Source organism: Cupressus sempervirens, chromosome 10 (genome assembly GCF_028749045.1).
Source record: "Cupressus sempervirens isolate cs-2001-9-10 chromosome 10, ASM2874904v1, whole genome shotgun sequence".
In the NCBI taxonomy this organism is placed as follows: domain Eukaryota; kingdom Viridiplantae; phylum Streptophyta; class Pinopsida; order Cupressales; family Cupressaceae; genus Cupressus; species Cupressus sempervirens.
In genome coordinates, this window is record NC_143127.1 from 516,806,846 (window position 1) to 516,820,774 (window position 13,929).

Below are 13,929 nucleotides of genomic sequence, written 5' to 3' on the forward strand. Positions count from 1 at the left end.
ATGCCTCAACATGGCTACCCATACTTTCTCCTTTCACATATCCTCACTTATACCTCCCATAGAACAAATAAAGCAATATGGCTTTCATTGGAGCCCATACTCCATGAAAACTATCCCCTCTCCAAGAGATGGATTTCTCAACTCCAATGTGAAGCACAACTAACCCCTTCACCCCAAGGCTTCTCTTCCCTCCCAAGGGTGAGTGAAGCTTTCACACCCCACACAACATTCAATCCACCACAACAAAATCAAGAAACAAAATCAAATGCAAGTCAATCCAACATGCTCATTTACATACACAAAAACTACTACATACACCAAAAGCAAACACATAAATCTTACAAGAACACTCTTCCAATTTCCATTCTTCAACTTTCATGAGATGAGAGAAAACATGGCATGAAACACTAACCTCCTTCTAAGCTATGGTTATGGAACGATGATGAAGAGCTTCCTTCTTTTCTTCCAAGTCCCTTCCTCCAAACCCTAAGTGTCTCTACAATTAGAGAGTGGGTGAACAACAACTAAGTTTGGCACAAGCTCCCTAAAAGACCTCCACTTCCAACACCATCTACCCCTCTTACACCCTTGTACCTTTCTACCAATATGAACTTAACCAAGTGGAGGATTGAGGAAAGGAGTCATGTGAAACTCTGATTTTCAAATTGGCTTGAAAATGACTAGTTTAGAGGGTCTCCTAAGTCCCCTAGACTAGAGGGTCTCCTAAGTCCCCTAGACTAACTTATGGTTACATATAGACCCCTAACCTATACTACTACCATGTGGGTGACTTATTTTTAAAAAAATAACACTTGGGAACCACTTTTAGGCTCTCTAAAGTTCTTACCAAGTTTGAATTCGAATTCAACAAGATAGTGACTCCTCCTAACACTCTCCAAGGTGGATTAACTTAATTTCATAATGGGATTAAGTTTAGGTTAAGTGAATTCATGGTAAAAACATTTATATGACATATTATTTACACATAGACAACACAAGTGTCAAATGATACACACACATTAAATTATTTACACATCGCAATGACATATCACTAATTAATCATGACCTTTAAAGTTAGAACACCCATGCATAATCACATTACAAAATAAACACAATACAATGAGGTTTTGAATCTTCCAAAGACTCACCTTGGCTTTACCATGTTCACATAGGTTTGAACCTTGTTTCCCCAAATAATTTCCATGGTTCAACTTTCCTGCACACTCAACTTAAACATCAATAGTCCAAGGAAATAATATAGAAGTACATATACATACAGATAAGTGCAAAAAAATCCAATATCAAATATTTCACATTAACATATAAAATTAACTTTCATCTATTCATTATAAATTATTCAAAACATTGAAATATCATTATCTGTATCAACAACCATCTTCCTTAACATAACCAATTATCATTCTAAATATTATAACAACTCTTTCTACATAACAATGAAACTCTAAAGTCATCTTTATTAAATAATGAAAACATATAAAATGGATCTTAGTATATATGCCTAAGTGAAAATCACTACTGTGGGAACACATAACTAGTATCTTTCTAGTTCAAGTTAAACACAACAACATTCCTAGCAATACCCCTTTATTACATTATGAGGGTGTTTGTGTCATAGGGTTAATCCCTCAAGCCATTAGAATGTTCCAAAATTATGTTGTCATGATTTAAAACAATCTATGAATCCAACCATTTATGTTTTGTGGTTGTTATAATCTACATCCAATGTTATTTCTTATGAGAGAAAATGCTAATTCATCTTTCCTAGTTTGGCTAGTGAATCATTCTATGAATCCCTTGATCAAGCACTAGCTTGAACATATAGAGTTTCATTTTCATGTTATCTTATCTATTCAACCCAATGTTATTGAATGGATATTACACTTATAATAACCAAAATCTGCTTTAGTCTCTAATTAGGATCTCATAAATCATTATTAGTAACAAAAATGTCAATCATAACCCAATTAACTCATAATCATATTTATTTCATCAAGATCTATAATAGGGTACTAGTGTGGGCCTTACATCCTCCCCCCTAGCTATGGACTTCCTCCTAGAAGTATCTGTAATCAGAGACAACTTCCATATATAGGGCTTACATTGATCTGACATAATTGTCCCACTTAGGCCTTGCCTTAAGATTAGTTCATATTCCTAATAGTTTCACATATAATCAAAATATAGACATATAAAATATTGTCCCATACCTCATAGAGGAATAATTCTTCTTAATATTGATTAACTCATCATTAATTGTTTGGGTATCATCCCAAGTTAGGTTACCTACTAATACCTAATATAAATATATTTGTGCTAACTTTTTTCTAGATGGATAGAGTGGCTATCATTTATATCTAGAATGTTTAGGCTCATTGTTGTACACTCAAAAGTGTCCCACTCTAAACCCTTCTATCCAAATGATTCCATGAGTTTGGAATGCTTGGATGCCAGCTTAGAGCTCCCTATCCATGGAGTGCAAGAAAGTGTATTTCAATTTCAAGGGCTCTTAGCCGAGCCTTAGGAATACTCTTCTTGCTAGTAAACCATGCAATGGGAGGTTCCAAAGACAAGATGCAAGAATGCAAATGTCTCAAGGAGTTCCTCAAGAATGCAATGCAAGTATGGAAACTAAGCTAAGATGAGAATGCAAAATGTAGCTATGCTAAAACATGTATGAGAGTGTTACAATCCAAATATTAAGCTATGTGAGATAGATTATTGCAGAATAGAAGCTAAACTAACATGCAACATGAATCTAAGCTAAAATGTTATGGTATGAGAGAATGTAGACAAGAAATAGAAGCTCTCCACAAAGCTCCAAAGAAACCTATTAGAAAACTTGCAGCATAACAATACTCAAAAGATGGATCCTTTGAGGGGGAAAGCTCTCTCCCTTTTAAATTCGTATGGATGGTAGAGATCAAGATGAAGATGGTGGATGATCAATGGTGGAATTTGAAAAGAGGAGTGATCCATGTGCACACAAGTCAACCAATAGAATATAAGTTGACTTGTCATATAAGACAAAAGTCACAAAGCCTTTTCTTTTAATTGCAAAATAGAAAAAGGACTTTATGTGTGCACTTTAATTGGGTTAGAAGAATGGGATCTTTTATTTAATTAAAAAGGGACATGTTCTTTTAATCAAATAATTATCTTAGGATAGCATAGTCAAACTATAGGTTATAATCAAATTGATTGATTATTAGCAATTTGGTCTAGGTAAATGATTTAATTAATTTAGCCAAAATGTTGAGAAGGGAGCTAACAATCTAGATGTGTTGGATACAATTAAGTAATTGTGTATTGTCTTTGATGTTACACAAATGCCATATCAGTTATCAGACAGAGTCTACCAAGTTCTGTCGGTTAGGAAAATAGTTTACAGAGTCTACCGAGCTCAGTCAGTCAGTAAAGCCTTTTGCAGTGTATACCGTGCGTTCCTGTATGTCACACGGTGAGTTAGTGTTAACCGAGTTCGCACGGTAAGCTAAGGAAAGTTTAGTTCTTACCGAGATCACTCGGGTATCAAAGGATTTTGTAGCGGACGGTTAGTGTTAACCGAGTTCGCACGGTAAGCTAAAGAAAGCTTAGTTTTCACCGAGCTCACTCAGTAATCAAAGACAACTTTTACCGAGTCTAGTCGGTTTCCAAAGGGAGTGGCAGGTTTTACCGAATTCCCCAGTAATTGTAGTTTTTACCGAGTTCTGCCGGTTAACACAGGAAGCAGTTTTTTTTTGTTCTGTATTAACCGAGCAACGTCGGCCAGTGAAGAATTTTTGTTTTTATTGTTAGTTCAAGCCGACTTTGAAATATGTTTTGTCAACTTGGTTGGGCCGACCTGGTATTATGTATAGTATATAAAGAGGTGCTCAAGATGCGGAAAAGTGGGGAATAGAGAGTAGATACAGATAGTGCAAGGAAGTGCAAGGAAGAGACTTGCGTGTGCCTAAGCAAAGTTGAGCAGAGGGAAATCTTGGAGCTGCAAAGATATACTTCATTAGTAAGGACCTTGTGGAGCTAAACTGAGATCTGTATTCAGCAAGATAAGTTGCATGTATTTTCAGATCATTCATTGTTGCTTTCTAACCATTGTAACAGTGATTCCAAAATCTCCTAACAGAGTTGGTTTAATAGCCATTCCATAAATCCTTTAACAGGGTGGCAATTCAGTTGAATTGTTCTAAAGACCTCTTACAAGGCCACTCCTAATAGGGTGATTAAATCCTCTAATAGGGTCACACCTAACAGTGTGTTTTGTAATCTTTAACAGGGTTGGCTCCTAACAGGGCTCACTTCAGAAGAGTGAAAATTGGTGACTAGTTGCTGGTGGTTTTTCCCATATTGGGTTTCCACGTAAATCTGGTGTCTACTGTGTTCATGATTGCTTTCTTTTGCATGGTTGCTTATTTCAATAAATGCTTAATAAATTAACTAAACATCTATCCAGTTTTAAGCAGCAATTTATGTGTTTACCAAGTAGCAACAGCAACTAAGTTTAAGGCATCTTTGGGACTGTTGAATTTGTTTTTGTGGTAACTGATTCACCCCTCCCCTCTCAGTTACCCCATCTTCATTTTCCAACAATTGGTATCAGAGCTTTTGGTGCTTGTAGGAGGAGATTTCAAAGATCTAAGCCAAAGATCAAAGATGTCTTACAAGAGGGAAATCCCAAGGCTTAACCAAAACAACTTCTCAGCATGGCAGGGATTAATGAGACTTCATCTAGCTTCCATTGGTGACACTGGTCTGAAATATCTTGATGAGAAATATGAAGAACCATCAGGTACATTATCAGTCAATGACATTGCTATAAAGAAGACTCATAACTTTATGATGATTGATATTGCATCTGCCTTGAGTTATGAAGAGTTTGATGATGTCAAGGACTGCACTACTGCCTATGAAATGTGGGAAATACTGAAAGAGATCTATGGTGGAGATGACAATGTCAGAAGAGCCAAAGCTAAAAGTCTGAGAGGATAGTTCGATCAGATGAAAATGAAAGAAGATGAAAAAATTTCCAAATATGTTGAAAGAATTAAAGCATGTGTCAGTGCTATCAAAGCTTCTGGAGGAAGTATCAATGAAGAGACAGTCATAAGTAAAGTTCTTAGAACTCTACTTCCAGTTTATGCCGTCAGGGTATCAGCCATTCAAGAAAGAAGGTGTGAGGCCAATCACAAGATAAACCTAGAGGCCATAGTTGGAAGATTGATAGCATTTGAACTAGATAATTTTGATAATTATGTTCCAGCTGCAAAGAACATTGAGTCTACATTTGAAGCCAAGCTTTCACTCAAGGACAAAGGCAAGAAGAAGAAGGAATCTCAGTCAGAGAGTGAAGATCAATCAGGTCAGAGTTCTGACAGCGACCTTGAAGTAATTGAAGCTCTACTTGCAAGGAAATATTCAGGAGGAAGAGGTAAATACAGAGGTAAAGTACCCCTAATCTGCTTTTCATGTAAAGAAGTCGGTCATATTGCTGCAAGGTGTCCAAACAAGAAAGATAAAGATGAAAAGAAAGATAATAAATGGAACAGTAATAAAGATCTCAAATCATTTAAGGATAAAAGTAAGAAATCATGTTTTATGGCTAAAGATTCTAATGATTCTAATGATGAAGAAGAGGATGAGATTGTTTACATTGTTGTAAAAGATGAATCTGACAATGAAGAAATGGCACTCATCTCTCACATAAGTAAGAATGATACTTGGATCATTGATAGTGGCTGCTCACATCATATGACTGGAGATAAAACAAAGTTTGATCAATTTGAAGAGTATGATGGTGGCAGTGTAAGATTTGGAAACAATGAACCTTGTTGCATCAAAGGAAAAGGAAGAATCACTCTAACCCAGGAACTTTTATGTGATAATGCTTATTGGGTAGAAGGCCTAAAGCAAAATTTGTTGAGTGTGGCACAGTTACTCAATAATGGACTCAAAGTAGAATTCATCCAAGGCAAAGCAAGACTGCTGAACGGTAAAGGAAAGCTGATTGGATCTGGTACTCAAACTAAAGGTAACTTGTTCTATCTTGAACTTGATGAACATTCATGTTTTATTGCTCAAGTAGAAGAAAGTTGGTTATGGCATAAAAGGTTATGTCATGTGAATTTTGACAATTTGGTAAAGATAAGAAAATTCAAGAAAGTGAGAGGCATTCCTGATTTAAAGAAACCAGAGGTCGGTTTATGCAAGAATTGTCAAATTGGAAGGATGGGTAAGTCTAGTTTCAAAAGCAAAAATTATCAATCTGAAGATTTATTAGAAATTGTGCATACTGACTTATGTGGACCTATTGAAACTGAAAGCTATACTGGTGAAAAATATTTTATTCTTTTTGTTGATGTTTATTCAAGAATGATGACCGTCATGTACCTAAGGAACAAATCAGAAGCATTTGAAAAATTCAAATGGTATTTAGCAAGAGTAGAAAAAGAAACAGGGAAAAGATTGAAATGCCTAAGGTCAGACAGAGGTGGTGAATTTATTTCACATTAATTCAATAACTTTTGTATTGAAAGAGGAATCATAAGATAGGTTTCAGCACCAGGTACTCCTGAACAAAATGGCATAGCTGAAAGAAGGAACAGATACATCATGGATTGTGCAAGAACCTTGATGATAGAAAAGAATGTTGCAATCAAATACTGGAAGGAGGCTATCAGTATAGCAGTTCATACCTTAAACCAAGTACAGTTAAAAAAAGACTCATTCAAAACTCCCTATGAATTATGGTATGGCTATAAACCCAATGTAAGTTATCTGAAAGTATTTGGAAGCAAATGTTATATCTTGAAAGAATCTAGAAAAGGTAAATTTGATGTAAAAGGTGATGAAGGTATATTTCTTGGATACTCATGCAAGAGTAAAGCATATAGATGCTTGAACTTATCTACTCACAAAGTCATAGAAAGTATACATGTGAAAGTTGATGAGTTTGCAGAAAAGACTGAAGAAGAAAGCAGAAGAGAACCAGAAAATTACAAAAGATTCGTCTTCAGTGAACCGGATATAATATCAACTGCATCTGAGAATCAGAAACCTTCTTCTACCGAGTCATCACTAATCGAGTTACAGGAAACATCTACCAAGCCAACATCTACCGAGCCAACGTCCACCGAGTCAGAAAATACCGAGTTAGAGATTACCAAGCCTGAGGTAACCGAGCATGTGCATACCGAGCCAGTTGATACCGAGCCAGACCAAACTGAGCATGAAGGAGAAATGCAAGAAGATAATGACAAGATTCATCCAAAAGAAAAAGAACCTGTTCTAGCCAAATATGTCAGGAGACATCATTCAGCAGATTAGATCATTGGAAATAAATCTGAAGGAACCATCACAAGAAGTAAGTTGAAAGGTACTTGTTTACTTGCTGATTTTGAACCTAGAACTGTCAAAGATGCATTAGAAAATGATAATTGGATTGAAGCAATGAATGAAGAAATAGAGCAGATAGAGAAAAACAAGACATGGACTCTTGTACCCAAGCCTAAAGACAAAAATATAATCAGTACAAAGTGGGTTTTCAGAAATAAGTTGGATGAAAATGGTAAAGTATCAAGAAACAAAGCTAGATTAGTGTGCAAAGGATATTCTCAAGAGGAAGGCATAGATTATGGAGAAACTTTTGCTCCCATTGCTAGATTGGAAGGTGTTAGAACCTTATTAGCATATGCTGCTTACAAAGGTTTTAAAGTTTATCAGATGGATGTCAAGTCAGCTTTTCTAAATGGTATACTGGATAAAGAGGTCTACATTGAACAACCTGAAGGTTTTATAGATCCAGATAAAAGGAACATGGTTTGCAAATTGCACAAGGCATTGTATGGTCTGAAACAAGCCCCTAGAGCATGGTATGAAAGATTGCATAGCTATCTTATTCAAATTGGATTTCAAAGAAATAATGATAACAGTAGTTTGTATATCAAGGAAGGACCAGAAAATAAGATTGTCCTGGAAGAAATATTTGTAGATGATACTATTTTCACAGGGAATGATGATCTTTGCAAAGAATTTTCAGAACAAATGAGCAAGGAATTTGAAATGTCAATGTTCAGTGAAATCAAATTCTTTGTTGGACTTCAAATTCAGCAAAAAAAGAATGGCATCTACATCACTCAAGCAAAATACATCAAAGAGATATTGAAAAAGTTTGGTATGGAAGACTGTAAACCAGTTGGAACTCCCATGTGTACTGGACTAAAACTTACCAAAGAAGATGATTCAAAGGAAATAGATCAGACATTGTACAGATCTATGATTGGAAAGTTGCAATATGTAGTTCATACTAGGCCAGATATTGCTCTTATAGTTGGAATTGTGGCAAGATTTTCAGCCAAACCAAGAGAAAATCACATGATGGCAATCAAGAGGATAATGAGATATCTGAAAGGAACTGAAGATTATGGATTATGGTATAAATTTGGAGGAAACCTAGACTTAAAAGTGTTTGCTGATGCTGATTGGGCAGGAAACCTTGATGACAGAAAAAGCACAAGTGGAGGTGCATTCTTTCTTGGAAAGAGGTTGGTTTCTTGGACAAGCAAAAAGAAAAATTGTACATCTCAATCAATAGTAGATGCAGAGTATGTTGCTGCAGCAGTAAACTTTTCTAATATTGTTTGGTTCAAGCAATTACTACAAGGCATGAAGATGGAAATCAAGGAACCAGTTGTCATGTTTTGTGATAATACAAGTGCAATCAACATATCTAAGAATCTAGTAATGCATTCTAAGACTAAGCACATTGAAATCAAGTATCACTTTGTTAGAGAATTGGTGCAGGACAAGGAAATCAGATTGGAATATGTCCATACAAAGGAACAGATTGCTAACATATTCACAAAGCCTTTACCTAAGGATACATTTTTGTATCTCAGAGGTAAGTTAGGGGTTATTCCCCTATCTGAAGTTCACTAAAAATAAGTTTTAGTGATGCATCAGCTCTTACAAAATTGAACAATCATCAGTTAATGCAGCAAATCAAGGAAATATTGCATATGAATCAGTACTAAAGGTACAATGAAATTCATTGAAATTGGATTATCTTTGGCATGTGTTGTCAAAGAGGGAGAGTTTTACTATCATATCTTTTCGAAATTTGATTATGTAATTTCTTCACAGAGGGAGATTACAGTAAGAGGGAGAGTTCTCTATCTTAGAGGGAGAATTATTAATTGTGTTGTGTTGCTGTAGACTTTCTTTCAAATTTCATTTCTGCTATGACATGTTGTGTTGCCATCAATGCCAAAGAGGGAGATTGTTGGATACAATTAAGTAATTGTGTATTGTCTTTGATGTTACACAAATGCCATATCAGTTATCAGATAGAGTCTACCAAGTTCTGTCGGTCAGGAAAATAGTTTACAGAGTCTACCGAACTCAGTCGGTCAGTAAAGCCTTTTGCAGTTTATACCGAGCGTTCCTGTATGTCACACAGTGAGTTAGTGTTAACCGAGTTCGCACGGTAAGCTAAGAAAAGTTTAGTTCTTACCGAGATCACTTGGGTATCAAAGGATTTTGTAGCGGACGGTTAGTGTTAATCGAGTTCGCACGGTAAGCTAAGGAAAGCTTAGTTTTCACCGAGCTCACTCGGTAATCGAAGACAACTTTTACTGAGTCTAGTCAGTTTTCAAAGGGAGTGGCAGGTTTTATCGAATTCCTCGGTAATTGTAGTTTTTATCGAGTTCTTCTGGTTAACATAGGAAGCAGTTTTTTTGTTCTGTATTAACCGAGCAACGTCGGTCAGTGAAGAATTTTTGTTTTGATTGTTAGTTCAAGCCGACTTTGAAATATGTTTTGCCAAGTTGGTTGGGCTGACTTGGTATTATGTATAGTATATAAAGAGGTGCTCAAGATGCAGAAAAGTGGGGAATAGAGAGTAGATACAGATAGTGCAAGGAAGTGCAAGGAAGAGACTTGCATGTGCCTAAGCAGAGTTGAGCAGAGGGAAATCTTAGAGCTGCAAAGATATACTTAATCAGTAAGGACCTTGTGGAGCTAAACTGAGATCTGTATTCAGCAAGATAAGTTGCATGTATTTTCAGATCATTCATTGTTGTTTTCTAACCATTGTAATAGTGATTCCAAAATCTCCTAACAGAGTTGGTTTAACAGCCATTCCATAAATCCTTTAACAGGGTGGCAATTTAGTTGAATTGTTCTAAAGACCTCTTACAAGGCCACTCCTAACAGGGTGATTAAATCCTCTAACAGGGTCACACCTAACAGTGTGTTTTGTAACCTTTAACAGGGTTGGCTCCTAACAGGGCTCACTTCAGAAGAGTGAAAATTGGTGACTAGTTGCTGGTGGTTTTTCCCATATTGGGTTTCCACGTAAATCTAGTGTCTACTATGTTCATGATTGCTTTCTTTTGCATGGTTGCTTATTTCAGTAAATGCTTAATAAATTAACTAAACATCTATCCATTTTTAAGCAGCAATTTATGTGTTTACCAAGTAGCAGCAGCAACTAAGTTTAAGGCATCTTTGGGACTGTTGAATTTGTTTTTGTGGTAATTGATTCATCCCTCCCCTCTCAGTTAACCCATCTTCATTTTCCAACAAGATGACCATTTTTAGGTGATTACAATTGCAACATTCCTAGTCTCTTGGCATTTAATAATGGTTTATCATGAATAATGTATTCAATAGCTATTTCTATAATTATACCTCTTTGGTTGTTGAATTAGTCCTTTTTGTGGCATAGTATCATTACCTTTTTCAACTTGTTTAATCAATGCCATTTCCATTTATAGGTCAGTGTTACTAGTCTACCTAGCTCCTCCTATGTTGTATGTTAGTTGGCATACTTACTTGATTTCCTCCCTCTTGCTTAGTTATCCTTATTTTAGGGTGTGCTTTTTGTGTCGGTAGCTCGTGATCTTATATACTATGTCTTGTTGGGGTATGTACCAATGTCATCATATTCTTCATTAGTTCTTACCAGCTATCTTACTCCTTATTAGTTTTTTGAGTCACTCACTCACCTTAGCACTAACAAGGTCTATGATGATAGTCTAGGATCAACTTATCAGTTAAGGGTTGATATATTTTGTAAAAACTCCAAGAATTCATTGGTTTTAGTTTAATATTAAGATCCACTTACAAGTTCTCAATTGTAGTCACTCAATGGTTATGGTGTTCTTTTGGTTACATCTTAATTGTGGAATCTAACCATTACACTATTTGTTTGGTATACTTATTAGATATTAGTAAAAGTAGCATTGCATATCCTTTAGCTTTCATCCCTTATAGTCTTATCACTTCTAGTGCCTTTACCTAAGGTCCTTAGCATGGTGTGCTATTGGTCTATTCATTCAAGGTTTAAATTATTTCCATGTTTACAGGGTTGAATGAACTCACTTCCTAAGATAATGAAAAGGATGGTATTCAAATTTCCTCGTGATGGTTGTCCAGGATCAACTTATCAATGAAGGGTTGATATCTTTCGTAAAAACTCCAAGAATTCATTGGTTTTAGTTTAACATCAAGATCCTTTTACAAGTCCTCAATTGTAGTCACTCAGTGGATATAGTGTTCTTTTGGTTACATCTTAATTGAGGAATCTAACAATTAAAATATTGGTTTGGTATACTTATTAGATATTAGTCCAAATAGCATTGCGTATCGTTCAACTTTTGTCCCTTATAGTCTTATCACTTCTAGTGCCTTTGCCTAAGGTCCTTAGAATGGTGTGCTATTGGGTCTTATTTTTCAAGAGGTAAGGTATTTCTATGTTTATAGAGTTGAATGAACTCGTGTCCTATGATAATGAAAAGGATAGTATTCAAATTTCCTCATGATGGTTGTCAAGAATTCTCCTTGATACGACTGACTTATACATCATAATATAACACAATTATAGAAAAATGCCTGATAAAATAACTTAAAACAAAATAAAATCAGCAATTAAACATAAGTGTGGCCATAATGGTAAATCTTTCACTAAACAAGTTATGTCCCCAAGCAAAGGAGACCATACCAAGAAATCATCATAAATGAACATTCCAAAAAATTACCAAAATATGAAAAAATAAAAAATGACAACAACAATTCATAACAATTCAAATTCTCAAAAGTATTGTGGTCATACCAGGGTCTTATTGGTGGAAAAAAGAGGAAGGGTTTTCCTATAGTTACATTGTAAATCAATGATATGCAAAAATGATTCCCTTGATTTTTCAGTCATTTCCAAGAATAGATCACAAGAGTGATCTACACCCTCATTGCTTATGGGTTGTCGAGCCTTAGAAATTCATTATTCAATTGCCTATGTTTCCTTACCTACTTGCCCATTACTATCAAGAATTGTCAAATGTAGTCCAAGGCTAGGGTTTCTACCCAAATTACACTGGTGACCCTTTAAATAAGAGTAAGATTATGATTGGTGTCACTTGGCTAAAATATAATATAACAGGTTGCTATTAGAAAGATCGATGGAGTTATCTCAAATATACCTATCACACCTTCTTAACAAGCATCACTCAGGTGTTTCAATAACCTTCAAGAATGGTTCTACCATTGGATCTTGTGATAAACTAGGATTCCTTAAGGTCTTGTTGATATTGTGAAAAACTATTTAGTCTTGCTAAGCTTTCATATCTTTCGAGTTGTAGTACAGGTTGAGCTGAATGTCGATGATTGAGCAATAGTTGTCTCTGAGTTGTAAGATGTTATTGAATAATGACAACATTTTGAGTGGAAAATTGGCTTGTAAATTCCATTGATTGATATTGAAAAATCTCAATGTTTTATGGGTTACCCTAGTTGGTAAGTGTATACGATCATGTTGCCCATCCTGATATGATGGTGTCACAGGTGGTTAAGGGTCCTCCTTTGCTATGGAAGGCATATATTGTAAATGTAATCAGTGAACCATGTTATATCTGGTGTTATAAGTTCTAGTGTGTGTTGTATTTTTTTGTTATTTTTGTATTGTCTCTCATTGTCCCCCTATTTGTCAAGTAGGAGACTTATCTTATCGATATCACTTCCAATGGGGTTCTTTGCTTGTGGTTTCTATCACTTAACTATAGAGTTATTATCTAGATAGTCAAGTCTTAAAATATTATCTTTATTGTATAACATGTTAGTCATTGTACCACTATACTACATAGTGGGGGGGTTTCCTATCCCATTCCTATAATCTACCATCCTCATCATCCTCATTTACCCTAATCAAGAGCATTCCTTTCTGATGAGCCTAGGTCTATTTTTTTTCACAAAAGGGGTTTTCACGTTCCCACCAATACCTAGACATCATCAAGATTAGCTACCACCCATTCAATCCTTAATGTTGGTATGGTTTTAAAAGAAATATCCTCACACATGACAAGGTTTGGATTCGTTAAGTCACACAACTATAGAGGGGGTCACATAGAGTTCCTAAATTTTTTGAATTTCCACAAGATCAAGGTCAATATCTTAGTATATCTTAATCCATGGTAGTTCTAAATTGTTACCATGGTTAATTGGTGTTATCAGTTTAGGGTGTTTAATTCAGTTACTGATGGGGACACAACCCATGCACAAAATGGACACAATAGGAAAGGGAAAATTTTATTAACTATAAAAATATGCTGGTACACTTAGTACAGAGAAAATAGACTTCAAAATAGGGCCTATGGGCTTACAATAGCATAAAATTAGAGATAATTTCTTCTCCCAGTACCTTCTCTCAAACTCCACTCTGAACTACCTTTTACAATGCCAAAAATGTTCTTAAATAGACCCTGAACGGTTAAGGATTAGGAATACATTCTAGAAAGTGCTAGTTGGTATTCACCGACCAAATAGAAGGCTCTAGAAGTTGCATTAGAAGTTGGCACAAAATTAGAAGAATCCAGAAATAGTAACCGAACTTCCAGGAGGCATAACTTTTGAACTGTAGCTTCA